This window comes from Eptesicus fuscus, chromosome 18 (assembly GCF_027574615.1).
Source record: "Eptesicus fuscus isolate TK198812 chromosome 18, DD_ASM_mEF_20220401, whole genome shotgun sequence".
Classification (NCBI taxonomy): domain Eukaryota; kingdom Metazoa; phylum Chordata; class Mammalia; order Chiroptera; family Vespertilionidae; genus Eptesicus; species Eptesicus fuscus.
Window position 1 is genome coordinate 10,121,889 of NC_072490.1, and position 16,933 is coordinate 10,138,821.

Sequence of the window (16,933 nt, forward strand, 5' to 3'; positions counted from 1 at the left end):
CAGTGGTTGAGCGTCAACCTCTGAACCAGGAGGTCAAGGTTCAATTCCCAGTCAGGGCACATGCCTGGGCTTTGGGCTCGATCCCGAATGGGGGTGTGGTCATGCAGGAGGCAGCCAATCAGTGATTCTCTCTCATTGATGTTTCTATCTCTTTCTCCCTCTCCCTTCCTCTCTGAAATCAATAACTATATATATTGTTTAAAAAGACATAATCATAAAGGGTCATCCCTGCCCAGGGGCAAGTAGTAAGGTGGGCCTCAGACATAATAAGGATGGAGGGTAGGGATAGAAAGTGGTGGGGGATTTATGAAACAAATGCTTACTCATTCATTCTGGTATATTCAATGTCTAAAGTTCATGAACTTATTGAATATCACTCTTTTATTTCCACCCCCCAATCTCTGACCTAAATTTCCCTTCAATTAGTTGACTACGCTTAGGAACTTCTGGTTTATCCCTTCTCATGCTGCCTAAGCAACTTCTCAGTTCCACCTCACTTGTCCACCCCCACTTTTGTTGTTGCTTAATCCCTTGGCCTTGTGCCACCCAACTCCCCTCACAGAGCAACTAACTCTTCCACTACAGGACAACATAAATCCACTCATGACAATGTATGCCATACCAACCACATTTCCCTTTTTTAACAAAGTTACCCAATTGGTAAATCCAGGAATGGCTGATGAAGCTCATTAACAACAAGAAATTGGCAGACTCTCTGCTGCCTAGTATATATCTTGGCATTTGGAACTCAAATAATGAGAAATAAATATGATTGCATTGGATTGAATGATAGTTAAAGGAGAATGAAGACTGGTTCAACAATGGTACTAAGAATAATTGATTCATGGGTTCATGTTAGGAGAAAGCTAACATGCACCACATTGAACTCTTTTCTTTCACTAATTTAAATGAGGACGAAAGCTATGCCTCACTGTTATGTGAACCGCCAAAAAAAATTGAGAGTGACAGCTAATAAGGTTAGTAACAGAATCAGATTTAAAAATCATCTTGACAGCCTAAAATAACTAGTTAAAACTAAGAGGATAAAATCTAATAGAAATAAATATAAAGTCTTGTTTTTATATGCATAAAATACATCTTTAAAATGTCAAATGATGATAATAGTTAATGTTTGTAAGTTTATAGTGAACATGACAAACACATTCTATTTCAGGTCCATGACCTTACTACTGAGCTTGTTACAAGAACAATTGCAGCTGTAGACACATGAGTCCTACCAGCCGAACTTTTCTCACAGTCCTGACTTGAGCCACGTAGTTCTGAACCTTAACATCAAAGCAGAGAGGGGCCAGAGGAAGTGACCCATTTCTGTTCAAAGTGAGTTGCAGGCTTCTAATGAGGAAAAGCAAGAGGCACGTCTCCCTTCTCTGGTGTTCAAAGTCTATGTCTCCTATATGGATTTGAAATATCAAGCATCGGAGCTGTTTGCAGACAATGGTGGTATCGTTGGCCATGGAATGTCAAACAAGGATGAAACCCTGTAAAGATTAAATGTCAAAAACCCTACCTTCCTCCAGTTTCCTGTGATATGGATTATGATCATGGGTGGGATGTAATTGGGATGGAGCAGAAGAAAATATTATCAATTAGGCACTTAAAAATATTTGTGAGCGCTAGCTTCCTCAAATGAGAACCCACCCGATTTCCATGGTGACCCACTAGGCATCAATTTCAAGAATCTGTGAGTCAGAAGAGTCCTTGTCTTCTCTGAGTTATTATCCAGGACTCCAAGGAACCCCAACACGCTAACCTTTTCAGATTCCTTCTTTGTGACTAGCCTAAGAGTTTCTAGTGGACATAACTCTGTTTCATTCATCTTTGTAACCTAGCAACTGGCCCAGAATAGCTGTTTTATGGGTCATGAATTCATGTTTTACTCTGTTTCTTCCAGAGTATGAACACCAGGTACTGATAACTGTAATCCAGTGACCTATTTAGCATCTGTCTCCCCACTAAACTGTAAACTTCTTGAGGGCAGAATTCATGTCTGACTTATCTCTGTGCTCCCACGATCTCTGCATTCAAACCATGCCTAACTCCATACATTTGTTGAGTGACCAGATACATAAGTGAATGTATGAACAAAAATGAGCCTCCCTAACTTTTGTCAATCATACCTCAATAGAACTGGGGAGGGGGAAGCGAGTCTCCCTATTTCTGACCAGTAGATCAGTTGCTTTGCTCTTCTCCTGCAGCCTAGACCTTACTACCTAGGGCATCTAAAGTTATCTATTAGTGCAGTGGTTTTCAAACCTTGGTGTGTATTAGAATCATCTAGAAGACAGGGTTTTTTTTTATGTAGGATGGGGCGTGGCCCTTTGTAGATTTACCTACCCAGACCAGAGAACCAATGCTTTTGTGCAGTACGTCTCAATCATTCTCAGGTTGTACCATCATAGAAAATGCCACATTCAGTATATTGGCCTAAACAAGATGAAGCTACTGGCAGCTGGGGACTTAACCTGTTGGCCCCCCTGAGATCCTTTCATTCACTGGCAGCACCACTTGGAAAGCTCTGCAGAACCTTGATCCTCACACAGTGGTCTGGGGCCCCGGCAGCTTCAGCATCAACCAAGAGCTTTTTATAAATGCAAATCGCAGGCCCTCCCCAGGCCCGAGGAAGCAGGATCCACATCCTAACAAGGTCTCCAGAGGACTCGTGTGCACATCGAAGATTGAGAAGCACTGGTTTCAACACCCCTAACCTTGAAACGCCAACTCCTCTCTGACCTACAGAAAATCTGTGTGTGTCCAGGAAAAGGCATGACTCAGAGAAGCAGGGGAAGTGGGGCAGAAATCTGCTGAGCTCAGCTACAATCACTGTTCAGGGTGTGTGTGTGTGTGTGTGTGTCTGTGTACTAGTACATGTTCCGCTCCTGCCAGCACCACGGGGCCAGAGTGTAATGAGCACGGTCTCAGATGCTAGAAAAACAAACAAAAACACACATTAAAATTCTAAAAGATGCCAAAGAAAAATTGTGCACTGACCCTGGAGCTCACTGTCTGCGGTTGAGCTGAAGTCCAGGACAAAGTCTTCCGCTCTATTTCTGCTACCTAGTTCACTGATGCACTTACTCATTTACTGAGTATCTATTTTGTACCAGGCACCACATTCGGCACCAGAAATGCAAATGTGAAACAGCTCTTACAACCCTCACTCAACCCTCTGCCCACAGCCTCTTCTCCTCCCAATTCGTATAACCTCACCTTCTTAGAATGCGCATTTCACGTGGCACCCCCGTCCTCTATGGTCCAGATCCTGCCATGGTGCCAACCTTTTTTTTTTAAAAAAATACATTTTATTGATTTTTTACAGAGAGAAAGGGGAAGGAATAGAGAGCTAGAAACATCGATGAGAGAGAAACATCGATCAGCTGCCTCTTGCACACCTCCTCCTGGGGATGTGCCCGCAACCAAGGTACATGCCCTTGACCAGAATCGAACCTGGGACCCTTCAGTCCACAGGCCGACGCTCTATCCACTGAGCCAAACCGGTCAGGGCAGTGCCAACCTTCTTATTTTCTGGCTTATCTCCCATTTTCCTACATAAACCCACCAATACCTGAGGTTGGTCCTTCACTGTCCCCCAGATGTGCCACTCACTTTGCTGCTGGAATCTGATTCAGCAGGTATAGGGGGAGGCCTGGACATCTGCATTGCTGTAAAGTCCCTTGACTGGGGCTGGTACATGGCCATGACTGAGAATTGCTTATGAACAAGGTCAGAGACTTGGTCCCCGTCCTCTAGATACTCATGGTCCAGCAATGCAGGTTACAAAGGCAATAATAGTGGGAGGTGGGAGCAGTGTTACTCAGTACAATGTTGCCAACAACATGGGCGGGGCTGATCCTGGATAGGGCATCCATGAGGCTGCCTGGAGGAGAGGACACTTGAAATGGTGTCTTGCAGATAGCTGAGAGAAGGAAAGGCAGGAGACAGTGTGACGCTGGGTGATACCTTCGGAGAACTAGAGAGAGTTTGCTGTGGTTGAAGCTCACGTTGGGGAGCAGCAGGAGGAGAGGGTGGGGAGGCAGAGGGCCAGATCTCAGAAGGTCTGCTATGCCACACTAGAGAATTTAATCTTCATTACATCACGGGTCACGGGGAGTGGCATGGAAGATTTTAATCAGGGGAACACACATCTGAACTTCAATCTCAAATGAGCAGTCTGGAGGTTTAGCAGGGGATGTGTGATAAGTTGTGGGTGGGACTGGGGGCAGGAGAGTCAAGGGCGAGATGGCCAGTTGGGGAAGCCACGTGGGAGTTTAGTGCAGGGCAATAACACATCGTGGCTGTGCCACTCGTGGTTATGCAGCCTCGATCAAGTCATGCCATTGCTCAGGGCTCAGTCTCTGCAGCTGTAACATGGGTGGTTTGCCCCAATAACCAGAAAGATCACTCCCAGCTCTACAAGCCCATGATATGATGAAATTCAGTCAAAGAGATGTGTGTTTTTTTTTTTTATTGTGGTAAAATATACAGAACTTGACACTTAACATTTTAACAATTTTAAGTGTACATTTCAGTTGTGCAACCATCACCACCATCTACCTCTGTTTTTATCTTGCTCAACTGAAACTCTATATCCATTAAACACGAACTTCCCATCCCCCCTTCCCCCAGCCCCTGGCAACTACTATGCCACTTTCTGTATCTATGAATTTGACTACTCTAGGAACCTCATGTAAGTGGAATCACATATTTGTCCTTTTGTGACTGATTTTTTCACTTAGCATGTCTTTAAGGTTCATCCATGGGGTAGCAGGTGTCAGAATTTCCTTCCTTTTTAAGGCTAGATAATATTCCAGTGTGGATATACCACATTGTGCTGATCTGTCCATCTGCTGATGAGCACTTGGGTTACTTCTACCTTTGGCTATTGTGAATAATGCTGCTATAACCATAGATGTACAAACACCTGTTTGGGAGGGAGTCCTGCTTTCAATTCTTGAAGCAGAATTGCTGGATCATAAGGTAATTTATATTTAACTCTTTGAGGAACTGCCAGACTGTTTTCCACAATGACTACAGCACTTTACATTCCCATCAGCAAAGTTTTCCAATTTCTCCACACTTCATCAACACTTGTTATTTTCTGAGTTTTTAAAAACAATATCATTCAAATGGGTGGGGGAATGGTATCTGCATTTTGATTTGCTTTTCTCTAAAGATAAGTGATGTAAGACAGCTTTGCATGGGCTTTGCATTTTCTTCTTTGGAGATAGAGCTATTTGAGTCCTTTGCCCATTTTTAAATTGGATTGTTTGGGGTTTTGTTGTTGAACTGTAGGAGTTCTTTATAGATTTGGGATACTAATTTCTTTATCTGATATATGATTTATAATTTTTTTCAGTTCAGTGGATTGCCTTTTCATTCTGTTGATAGTATCCTTTGATGAAGAAAAGTTTTAATTTTGATGAAATACAATTAATCAATTTTTTTTCTTTTGTGGCCTGCGCATTGGTGTCAGATCCAAGAAGTCACTGCCCAATCCAATGTCATAAAGTTTTTCCCCTATGTTTTCTTCTAATATTATTTTTTTTTTTTAAATCCTCACCTGAGGATATTTTTCCATTGATTTTAGAGAGAGAGAGAGTGGAAGAGAGAGGGAAAGACAGAGAGAAACATAGATACTTTTTGAAAGAAGACAGAAGGAAGGACAAGAGACAGATGAAAATTATGCTCAAAGTCACTAATCATTCGAGAGATGCAAATCAAAACGACAATGAGATACTGTCTCACACCTGTCAGAATGGCTATCATCACAAATCAACAAACGACAAGTGCTGGTGAGGATGCAGAGAAAAAGGAACCCTCATGCACTGCTGGTGGGAATGCAGACTGGTGCAGCCACTGTGGAGAACAGTATGGAGTTTCCTCAAAAAACTAAAAATGGAACTCCCATTTGACCCAGTGATCCTACTTCTAGGAAAATATCCCAAGAAACCAGAAACACCAATCAGAAAGGATATATGCACCCCTATGTTCATAGCAGCACAATTTACCATAGCTAAGATTTGGAAACAGCCTAAGTGCCCCTCAGCAGATGAGTGGATTAAAACCTGTGGTACATCTACACAATGGAATACTACGCTGCAGTATAAAAGAAAGAATCTTATCATTTGAACAGCATGAATAGAATTGGAGAGCATTATGCTAAGCAAAATTAAGAAATGTGAGACCTCTAATTTTGTTCTCTGTCAAGGTTATTTTGGCTACTTAGGGTCCTTTGAAATTCCATATGAATTTTAAGTATCTCTCTGTCTTTCCCTCTGTCTTTCCCTCTCTCTTCCACTCTCTCTCTCTCTAAAATCAATGGAAAAATATCCTCAGGTGAGGATTTAAAAAAATAAAAAATAAACTATAAAAATATTAGAAGAAAACATAGGGGAAAAACTTTATGACATTGGATTGGGCAGTGACTTCTTGGATCTGACAATAATTTCTACAAAAAATTATTGGGATTTTTATGAGGATTGCATAGAATCTGTATATCACTTTGGTTAGTATTAGCATCTTAACACAATATTAAATCTTTCAATGCATGAACATGGTTTGTGTTTCCATTTATTTTTGTCCTCTTTAAGTGTTTTATAGTTCCCGTGTAACTCTTTGGTTAAGTTTATTTCTAAGTATTTTACTGTTTTGTGTGCTTTTTTAAATAAAATTGTTTTCTTAACTTTCTTTTTGCTTTGCTCATTTACTGTATAGAAATTTAACTAATTTTTGTGTGTTATTTTGCATTATGCCCTTCTGCTGAATTCATTTAGTAGTTCTAACAGGTGCTTTTTTGTGTATGGAATGTTTAAGGTTTCTACATACAATATCATGTCATCTGCAACAGAGATCATTTTACTTCTTTCTTTCCGGTTTTGATGTCTTCTTTTTCCTTTCCTTGCCTAATTGCTCTGGCTATGACTTCCAGTACTATGTTGAATAGAAGTAGTAAAATCAGGCACCCTTATCTTTTCCTAATCTTCAGTTTTTCATGGTCTGAAAGACTTTTTAATCTATTCTCGGGGTTAATGAAATTCAGACATTTGCTAAGTAAGAGACCATTTTATTAACCTCATGGCCAATAATACTGAGAGATCAGAAAAGAAAAAGAGGGAGAGAGAAGTATCTTGTGAGCATAATGTATTGTGCTGTATATACTTCTATTTTCCCAAAGGCGTTCAATAGATCACAAAAGAAGGAAAAAAAGAAGGTACTAGGAGAGGCAAAAAGTCTTGATCGGAGTTGACTGAGCATCACTGAATGAAATGGTTTTGCCTTTACTCCCATTAGTGACTTCCCAGGAAGACTCCAGCCCTCCAGCTTGGAGTGCAAGCTTCAAACAACCAAAAACACTTAAAGCCACATGCCTTGAAGAAACGGAGAAAGAATTTGAGGACCCACTTCATGTCTCTTCCAGAAAGGGTCTTCCTCAGGGGTCCTGGCCCCTAAAGAGCTATGCAAAAAGGACATCTGTTGAAAGATGGAAAGTTGGTCTAAAAATACAAGAGAAGGAACTGAAACATTTCAGAAAAGGCAGGGCTCGAGACCAAGAAACAAAAAGAGGAAGATAAAATTTTAGTTAAAAAGAAAAGAGGAATGGAAATTGAATTTTTTTACAAAGAAACTCCAGAAGCTTCCCCCTCTTCCCTTGACTACTCCATCAAAAAAGGGGAAAATAGTCAATGGGAAACAGCTCTGAGAAAAATAAGTGTCTGCACAATTACGCCTGAGAATTCAAACAATCTGAAGAGTTGGGCAATTTCTTGACTAAAGGTATGTTGAAGCTGAAAAGAGTTTTTCTCAAAAAAGTCCCCCCTCCCACCTCAGAGAGGAACACTGAGGCTGAGAGGCTGCCGAAGCTCTCTCAGGGTCACAGAGCTATCGAGAGTCAGAGACAGGCCAGAAAGTCATTTCCTGGCATCTGTCCTGTGCTCTTTGCAGTGGACTCCCATATCAATAAGATGTATTCATTGCACTGAATTGGCATCTCTCCTTGGAGGTTTCCTCAGTACCAGGTTCACATCCAAGTCCGTGGTTCTCAGAGCGAAGTCCCCAGGCAGCAGCAGCACCTGGGAACTTGTCAGAAATTCACATTCTCTGCCCAACCCCAGGCCTATGGAATCAGAAACCCCAGGCGGCAGAAGCCAGTCTTAACAAGCCTACCAGAGTGTTCTTTTTTGTTGTTTTTTTTTAAAAATATATTTTATTGATGTTTTTACAGAGAGGAAGGGAGAGGGAGAAAGAGTTAGAAACATTGATGAGAGAGAAACATCAATCAGCTGCCTCCTGCACACCCCCCGACTGGGGATGTGCCTGCAACCAAGGCTCATGCCCTTGACTGGAATAGAACCTGGGACCCTTGAGTCTGCAGGCCAACACTCTATCCACTGAGCCAAACCGGTCAGGGCCCTACCAGAGAGATCTGATGCACTGAGGTTGGAGGATTGCTGATGCAAGAATATCCCTGGTATGCATTATATTAGTAGAATAGTGATGAACATGTACATTAGGATTTACAAAAGAGCTCTTACTCCGCATTTTTTTATTGGTGAGGGAAGGGCGGAGTTCTCTTAATACCTCTGAGAGTAGAAAGTCAGGTACTGATATACCTATTTTATGACCTCCAAGGTGAGGTCCAAGGAGGGTAACCAATTGCTGGGATGGTAGGTCTAGAGAGAAAGGGCGAACACTGCAACTGAGTCTTCTGCCTTGAAAATCAGCATAGTTACCCCAAGGAACTCCTAGATCAGACTTAGCACTTGTCACTTGCAGATAAAATAGTGTCAGCTAGGGCAACCTTGGAGAGCATTCTTAGAAGCATGGAATGCTGGGTCCATTGTGTCATTGTGCAGACAAGGAAATAATACTAGGAGCTCCCATTTTTGAGGCCTTATGTATGATCTCACCAGGTGGGCCTGGAAGAGCTGCAATCAGAGTGTATGCTGTCTGTCTCCAGAGCCTGCCTACCCAGGAAGGCTGCATGGATTTGTCATCCAGATCATTAGGGGGCAGCACTGAACCCGTATTCAATGTTCACTGCAGATCTAGTGCGCCTTCTACTACAGAAAACCTCTTTCTCTCGACCAATGGCTTTATAACAAGCTCCCGGGTGTTTGAGTAGTGAGGCTCTAAAATCCCTAATTTGAAGACTGCTCAAGGTGATGTGGAATAAGAACCTAATGTCTTCACTTCTGCTCCTAATTAGTAACACACACAATCCCATTCATTTTCCCTTTGGCTCTCTCATCTATACCCACCCATCCTTTCCCCTCCATTGCCTTCCTTTCAGTTACCTCACACCAGGTAATTCTTGTAATGGCCTCCATCTAGTAGGTTTCTTTGGTCTCAGTCTATACTGCCCTCTCCATCAGATTTACCCTATCAAAGCACCAATTCATTTAAGGCAGGTTTGGGATTCAAAACCTTCTTTTCCTCCTCATTGCCTAAGACTCTTGAACTTATCACTCAAGGTCATCCAAGACTTCCATGACCCAACCTAGCCTTTTAGCCTTACCCCCAATAACCACACTGACTTTGGCATATAGCCTAGAGAAATTCTGCTAAGTATCTAAAGAGGGCTTGTTGTTGCATTATTTAAATAGTGAAAAACTGAAATCAATTAATATATCCATCAGCAGGAGAAAAAAAATTTTTAAATTGTGGTTTATTCATGCAATGAAAATTTTCATGAAGTAACTGGGTTTTCATTTCACCAGATGGAAACCTTTTGCACCAGAACCATTACAACCAGGATCGGATTCCTGGGCTTTTCTCTATTGTGCATAAAAGTTTAAGGTGAACATATTCTTCGATACGGTATTCCTACTTTTAGCAATTTTCCCCAAAGAGGCAATAATATGAGTGAGATAAATCTTAAAAATAATGAAGTTACAGATTGTATATCACTTTTTATTTTAAAACACATAAAACAGGCCCTGGCGGGCTAGCTAAGTTGGTTATAGCATTGTCCTGATATGCCAAGGTTTCAGATTTGATCCCTGGCCAGGGCACATACTAGATACTGCCAATGAAGGCATAAATAAGTGGAATAACAAAGCGATTTCTTTCTCTCTATCTCTTTCTTTCTCTCTCTCTCTCTCTCCCCCCTCTCTGAAATCAATCAACAAATACATAAATTTAAAAAATAAATAAAACATATAAAACAATACTACAAATGTAGTAAAATAAATAAATCGTGCATAAGAATGATAAAGTTGACACTGGAAAGGAAAATTGAGAAAGATAAATGGGGGATAGGGGGATGTACACAGGTTAATTTCAGTTGTAGCTCTAAATTTTTGCTTCTTAAAAATAGAGTGAATATGGCAAAATAAGATTGTTAAAGTTGGGCAGTAGGTACACAACATTCTGTCATTATTCTTTGAACATTTCTGTATATTCAAATAGTCCATTTAAAAAATAAAAGTCACACATGCATACTTTTTCTAGCTAGCTCCTTTCTACGTCCTGGCCTTCACCTGTGTCTCCCCTCAGCCTGGATTCTTTTTTTTAATATATATAATATATTTTATTGATTTTTTTTACAGAGAGGAAGGGAGAGGAATAGAGAGTTAGAAACATCAATGAGAGAGAAACATCGATCAGCTGCCTCCTGCACACCCCCTACTGGGGATGTGCCCGCAACCAAGCTACATGCCCTTGACTGGAATCGAATCTGGGACCCTTCAGTCCGCAGGCCGACGCTCTATCCACTGAGCCAAACTGGTTAGGGCTGCCTGGATTCTTTATGCCATGGTAAGAGAGGAGGTGTAGAGTCAGACACATTGTCTCAGCACCAAGTTGACCTCAGGAGAGATTCTGAATCTCTTAGTGCTTCAATTTCTCTTGCAAAAATTGAGTATAATAATAATATTGAGCTCATAGAATTGTGATAAGGATTAAATGTGGCCACTATATGTGAAGCACAAAACAGTGCCAGTAAGCATTTAAGAAATGTCTGCCATACCATCATCACCATCAGTATCCTCACCATCACCATCATCACCATCAGCATCCTTACCAACACCATTATCACTATCAACCACACCATCAATATCTCCATCATCACCACCATCATTATTATATCACCTTGTATATTAAACTCCTATTTGTTCTTCATATTTTAAATATCAGTTAAAATATTACTTTTCAAATAAGTCTACCCTGACTCTTCGATATAAGCTAGATTTCATAGGATCCTGTCCTTTTTTGTCCCTGTATGTATACGAATTTGTAGCTATATATTGTGTGTTTTTTTGTTGTTGTTGCTTAACATCCTTCTACTATATTTGAATGCAGAAGTTTCTTGAGGGCCAAGGATGGGTATATTTTATTTTTTTATATCCATTATCCAGCCTAAACTGGTACAGACTCTGAATATTCATTTGTTGAATGAATAAATAAATATATAAACCATTTTATCAGTATGCAGCCATTACAATTATGTTTATAAAGAATTTGCAACATGGAAAAAAATTGGCTTGTTTAGTGGAAAAACTAAAAGGTACAAAACGATATATACATATATGAATATGACTTCAATGCCATATAAATAATAATAACAAAAAACAAACCTATAAATCAAGGGACTATAGGGGAGATGTGCATTCACAATGTTGTGCAACCACCACTCTATCAATTTTCAAACCATTTTCATCACCCCAGAATAAAACCCTGTACCTATTAAGCTGTTATTTCCCTTTCTCTCCTCCCCCAGCCCCAGCAACTGCCAATTTGCTTTCTGACTCTTCCTATTCTGGATATGCCATAGAAATAGAGTCACACAATATGCAACTCTTTATGTCTGGTTTCCTTCACTTAGCATGATGTTTTGAGGCTCACACATTGCATCATGTATCAGTACATTTCATTTTATGGATACCTGTATGTACAGACCAAAATTTATCTATTCATCCGCTGATGAACATTTTGGTTGTTTCCATCTTTGGGCTATTGTAAATAGTGTTGTTATGAACATTGGTGTAGCTGTATTTGATTGTTTTCAGTTTTGGGGGGTACATTTCTAGGACTGGAATTTCAAAGTCATATGATAATCCTATGTGTGTTTTTTAAGGAACTGTCAAACTGTTTTCTAAATCTGATGCACCATTTCACATCCCCACCAGCAACATAGAGTTCCAATTTCTCCAGATCCTTGTCAACACTATTTTATTTAAAAAAAAAAATTCTAGGTATGAAGTAGTTTCTCATTGTGGTTTTGATTTGTGTTTCCCTGATGACTAATGAGGTTGAGTATCTTTTCGTGTGCTTGTTGGTCATTTGTATCTCTTCTGTGGAGAAATGGGTCTTCAAGTGCTTTGCCAATTTTTAAATTGGGTTGTTTGCCCTTTTGTTGTTGGGATATTCTTTATATTGTCTGGATACTAAACCCTTAGCAATTACATGATTTAAAAATATTTTCTTCTCACTTTATTGGTAATGTCTTTTGATGTACAAAGGTTTCTAATTTTAATGCAGTCCAATTTATTTTTTTTCCCTTTTGTTAATCATGCTTTTGATGTCATACCTAAGAATTTATTTCAAATCAAAAGTCTTAAAGATTTACCTCTATGTTTTTTTCTAAGAATTTTATTGTTTTAGCTCTTATATTTCCATCATTGATTCATTTTGAGTTAATTTTTGTAAAGATGTGAATAATGGGTCCAGCATGTGGATATCCAGTTGTCCCAGAACCATTTGTTCAAGAGAATATTCTTTCCCCATTCAATGGTCTTGACATCCTTGTTGAAAATCAATTGGCAATAGATGTATGAGCTTGTTTCTGGCCTCTCAATTCTATTTCATTGATCTATATGTCCGTTCTTACTGTAGATTTGTAGTAAGTTTTGAAATCAGGAAGTTCAAGTACTCTGAAGTCATTTTTGTTGTTGTTGTTGTTGTTGTTGTTATTTTTAAGACTGTTTTGGCTATTCAGGGTCCCTTGAAACTTTATATGAATTCAAGGATCAGCTTTTCTATTTCTGCAAAAGATCATTGGAATTTTGATAGGGATTGCATTAAATCTTTAGATAGGTTTGGGCAATATTGCCATCTCAAACCATTTTAAGTCTTCCAGGATATGAACATGTGCTATTCTTTCAGCAATGTTTTATAGTTTTAGTATACAAGTCTTTCACCTCCTTGATTAAATTTAGTCCTAGTATTTAATTCTTTTAGATGTTATTGTGAATGGAATTATTTTCTTAATTTCCTTTTCCGGTTGTTTGTTCTGATTGTTTCCAATCAGTTGTGCACAAAACCACAACTGATTTTTTTGTATTGTCTTTGTTATCTGCAACTTTGCTGAATTTATTAGTTTTAGTAAGTTTTTGTGGATTCTTGGGGGTTTTTTACATATAGGACCGTATCATCTGTGAATAGAAATGGTTTTACTTCTTCCTTTCCCATTTGGATGCCTTGTATTTCCTTCCCTTGCGTGATTGCTCTGGCTAAAACTTCCAGTACAGTGCTGACTAGTGTGGTGAAAGTGGGCATCTTTATCTTGTTCCTGATCTTAGAATCCTGAAAAGGTTTTCATCTTTTACCATTGAATCTGATGCTTCCTATAGGGTTTCACAAATGTCCTTTATCATTTTGAGGAAGTTTTCTCACATTTCTACTTTTTTAAGTGCTTTTGTTATGAAAGGGTGTTGGATTTTGTTAAATGCTTCTATGTCAATTGAAATGATCATATTCTGTTACTGTTGCATAATTACATTGGTTGATTTTTGTATATTGAACCACCCTTGAATTCTTTAGATAAATTCCACTTGGCCATAGTGTATAATCCTTTTATATGCTGTTTGATTCGGTTTGCTAGCATTTTGTTGAGAGTTTTGCATCTGTATTTATAAGCAAATATTGGTCTGCAGTTCTCTTACGGTGTCTTTGTCTAGATTTCCTATCATGCTGATGATGGTTTCATAGAATGAGTTAGAAAATGTTCCCTTCTCTTCTATTTTTAGGATGAGTTTGAGAAGGGCTGATGTTAACTTTTCTTTAAATGTTTGGTAGAACTCATCAATAAAGCCACCTAGTCCTGGATGTTTTCCTGTTGGGAAGTTTTTAATTTCTGATTCAATCTCTTTCTTTTACAAATTTTTTTTTTTTTCAGATTTTCTACTTCTTCTTGAGTCCATTTTTGGTAATTTATTTGTTTCTAGGAATTTGCCATTTCATTTATGTTACTTAATTTGTTGGTAGACATTATTTGTAGTATTCTCTTATCTTTTTTATTTCTGTAAAGTCAGTAGTAATATCCCCACTTATATCCGAGTTTAGTTACTTATATCTTTTCTTTTTTCTTAGCGCAGGTAGAGGTTTGTCAACTTGGTTGATTTTTGTAAAAAATAAATAAATAAATAAACCGATCTTTGGCTTTTAGCATATACTACTTTAGAACAGATACATTAATTTGCGTTATAATAAACCTTAGTTGCATTACAAGGGAATTGTTCTTCCTAAATTTGCCCTTTCCCCACCACCAAATATTTATGGTTTCTGCAAAGCCAGCAGCAGTTGGGTACATCTCCAACTAGCCACACTTAGTTAAGGTCTCTTCCACCATTTTCCATCACCCACTGCCCACCAAGTGCAAGGCCGCAGTCATGTCCTCCAACTACAATCTCTGCCACATCTAGCTTTGTGGGTTTCTTCTCATGCAGCTGTACCCAAATAAAGAGCACTATTTGGGTTGCTTGCAGTTGGCTACAGCATTGTGCCCCTTCCTGGGACAGCTCAGAAACCACACTCAAATGGTAGATGATGTCAGTATCTATGGCCCCCTATGCCATGTATGAAACCGCATCCTGCAGGCACTCACCCCATCCTCCTCCTACCCACCATGCCTTGGGTGGGGGAAGGGAAAGGAATAGTATGTAATGGTGGTAAGAATGAATTCTAGCTTCTCATTCCCCAAAACAGCCCCAGCCCCCTGTTATCATGTCTGAGGCATCTAAACTAAGACCTAAGTGTAGTTACAGAACAGTTTCAAACATCTGGGCTATAGAAGAACACAAGATTATCTTCCTAGTACAGGGTTCCAATGGCATCCCCTAAGTCACTTGAGAAGGCTTTTCAGCAAGTGAATGTATTAAAAATCCTGACTTCACCTCTATTTCCCCAAAGTTCATTGGGCCTGAAAGTATAGAAACATTCAATCTGTTACCACTACACTCTAAGTTAATAAAGATATAAATAACCATTGTTGATAACATTTTTATTTTTATTTTTCATTACATATTCTTGTCTATTTGGGGTTCACTTGGAGATGGTGATGAACTTGGAGACATTCATACCTGACCTGTTACTTAACACTTCCTTTGCATTTTCTGGGTTTTCTTGCTGTGACTATATGCCCTGTTATGTTACTTTATCACATGCAATAATAATAGTGGTAACAATTTGTATTATTTTTGTAGTATTTTGTAGTATTATTTTTTATAACTGTGCTTTTTCTATGGGCATTATATTAGTCCAGATCATTGTTTTAAACCAAAATTGAAGATGTAAAATCCTAGAACTCACTAATCTATTTTAGTAGGTCACAGGAAGCATGCAAACCATAGAAACCACAGTCATCAAAAGCATCTGTATTGGAAAAAAAAAAAAAAAGTAAGAATTTATCTTCTAAAGGTGTCAACAAACAAATCCATCACAGTAAAGAAGTTACAAGGGGGCACAGAAGTACCCTCAGGCCGTTGTAAACCTTGCCTGTCTTCTTGCTGGGACAGCAATTCTCTCCAACCATGCTCTTTACCGTGTTTTTATTTGATTGAGTACTATCATTCATGGAAGGGCAGAAGATTCTTAGAACAAACCTAACTTTCAGCTTCAGTGAACAAACCTAACGCAGCTACTACAAATAAATAAGAATTTTAAACTTCCCATGGCCAGTGTAGGTCTGGTTCTTCCCTCTTCTTTGGAGAAGCAAGAACTATTTTTATTTCATTAGTTTATGGAAGAATTGAGTGTCTCCTCATCCCTGTCCCCGGTCATCCTGAGTTGATCACGGCCATGACTTTCATGTGATCCTGCTTGGTCAGCAGGCAAACCAGAAATAGGAGGCTAGTGACATGCTTTCTCCAAAGTCTGCTCAAAGGGCTACCCTCCTCTTCCAGACTGAGAATTTCAGAAACCATGTGCCACAGGTAGGTATGGGAGTCTCAAACTTAGGGAAAAGCATCTTTCCTAACTCCTTCCATGTGTATGAAGAATTCTAAGGTATACTTACCCAGGTTCCCAATTTTCTGACTAGCTACCTGGACCAGGTGAGAACAAATGGACAAAACAAAACAAAAAACAACAACATTTGGCCTGATAGTTGTGTGGTTATTTACCATTCTCCCCCAGATCCACTCTGAGCCCCAGGAAGCAACATTTATGGGCTACATCACTTAGATTCCCCATTTATCCCTCTGCCTGGTGGGTTCAGTCACTTGTAGGCACTGGCAGGAGATTAGAGTAGAAACCAAAGGTTAGGGTACTTTCTGCTCCTGCTCTTCTCCTGAGTTGCCAATGTCCTAGTAATGGCTGCATCCTTTGACTTTCAACTCAACTCCAGAATATTGTTTATTCTATAACCCTTCAAGTATAGGCCTAAAAGCTCCACTGCTGCTAGTCACTGGGCACCTCACTACCCTGAGCATTTCTTGCAGGGCAGGTCTATTGGTAACAAGTTCTATCAGTTTTTATGTATTTTGGAATGCCCTAATTTCTCCCTCACTCTTGGACAATTTTGCCAGATATAGCCCTACATTTCTGATGAGGAATCTGCTGCTAATCGTAATGAGGATCCCCTGTATGTGATGAGTTGTTTCTCCTTGCTGCTTCAAGATTATCTGTGTGTCTTTGTCTCTTAAAAGTTTGATTATAATGTGTCATGATGTGAGTCTCTTTAAATTTATCTTATTTGGAG